This window comes from Octodon degus, unplaced genomic scaffold (assembly GCF_000260255.1).
Source record: "Octodon degus isolate 3935 unplaced genomic scaffold, OctDeg1.0 scaffold00002, whole genome shotgun sequence".
In the NCBI taxonomy this organism is placed as follows: domain Eukaryota; kingdom Metazoa; phylum Chordata; class Mammalia; order Rodentia; family Octodontidae; genus Octodon; species Octodon degus.
The window spans coordinates 25,576,920-25,578,656 of record NW_004524578.1 but is presented as its reverse complement, the minus strand read 5'-3'; the positions used below and the strand labels follow the sequence as shown (position 1 = coordinate 25,578,656).

Below are 1,737 nucleotides of genomic sequence, written 5' to 3'. Positions count from 1 at the left end.
AAAATAAATAAATAAATAAATAAATAAATAAGGCAGTGGAGGAGAATGGAAAAGAAAAAATAAGAATTGATATCTATATCTATATCTATATCTATATCTATATCTATCTATCTATATCAGTTCCCCACAATGACTGTAATTATTGTGTACTATAAACATACTAATAAAATATATATTTGTTTTGTGTTCTGAGACAGGATCTGATTATGTAGCCCAAGGTGGCCTCCAGCTCGGCAGTCCTCCTATCTCAGCCTCCAGAATGCTGGGGATTACAGGAATGTGCCACCATTCTTGGCTATAAAGATATTTTTAAAAGGAAGAGGATCAAGAGAATGGTGGAGGGACAGGGACAAAAAAGGAAAAAGGATGAAAAAAGAAATAAAGATGTAGGGCACCAGGGATAGCTCAGTGGAATAAGTGCTTGCCTGGCAAGTGCATGGTCCTGAGTTCAATCCCTGGTACCACCAAAAAAAAAAAAAAAAAAAAAAAAAAAGAAAAAGAAATAAAGATGTATTCTATACATATACCAATTCCCCACACAGAATGTAAGCATTATCTACTACAAACATATATTAATAAATTTTTTTTAGCCTTTTTATGGGTGCTGGCAAGCGAGAAGGGAGTTCCATGAAGGCCTCGGGCACACTCCGGGAACACAAGGTGGTGGGGTGCTGCCTACCCCCCCAAAGTGGCACCCACCTCCTCTGTACCACACGCAGATTTTTGCACCCAATCACGTCGTTGCCAAGTCTCGTTTCTGGTACTTCGTGTCCTGCTGAAGATGAAGAAATCTTCAGGGGAGACCGTCGACTGTGGGCAGGTGTTTGAGAAGTCTCCACTGCGGGCGAAGAACTTTGGCATCTGGCTGTGCTGTGACTCCCACAGTGGTACCCACAACGTGTACCGGGAGTACCAGGACCTGACCACAGCGGGCGCCGTCACCCAGTGCTACCGGGACATGCGCGCCCCGCACCGAGCCCACGCCCGCTCCATCCAGATCACGAAGGTGGAGGAGATCGCAGCCAGCAAGTGCCTCCAGCCCGCTGTCAAGCAGTTCCACGACGCCAAGACCAAGTTCCGGCTGCCTACCAGGGACCTGCGTCGCCAGCATAAGCCACCAAGAGGCCCAACACCTTCTTCTAGAGGCAGTGCCAATAAACCTGGAGCAGCTTTGAAAGAAAAAAAAAATTAGCCAAACATGGTGGTGCTTGTAGGTAATCCCAGCTCTCACGAGGCTGAGGTAAGAGAATGAGGACAGCCTGCACTACGTAGTGAGTTCAAGCCCAGCCTGGAGTACGCCGCAAGACCCTGTCTTAATAATAATAATAATAATAATAATAATAATAATAATAATAATATTAAAAAAACTAAAAACAGCAAATGCTAGTGTGACAGTACAAGCTCCAGAGAAGATGGAAGCAGTGTATTTAATTATTGCAGCATTCTGGCTGCTTAATAGCAGGCTCTGCTTTCATTGCTAGAATTAACCTCAGCACTCAAGTATGTGGCAGTAGCGATGGCATTTCATTTCAAGACCAGCAGATCTTGACCTCATTCAGTTGAATCCTTTTAAGTCTCTGGCAGTAAAATACCACCTCCTGTAAACAGAGTAAGTGCAAGGCCACGTGATTCTCCAGACTTAGAAGACCTCTTCTGGGGATACAGCTCAGTGGCACAAGGGCCTGCCTGGCAAGTACAAGGTGCTGAGTTCAATTCAGAGTATGAAAGAAAAGCAAA

General features: G+C 44.5%; 1 pseudogene; it reads left to right on the top strand.

The window, feature by feature from the left end:
- Window positions 1–627: 627 nt before the first annotated feature.
- LOC101588135 lies at window positions 628–1,143 on the top strand (annotated as a pseudogene).
- The last annotated feature ends 594 nt before the right edge of the window (window positions 1,144–1,737 follow it).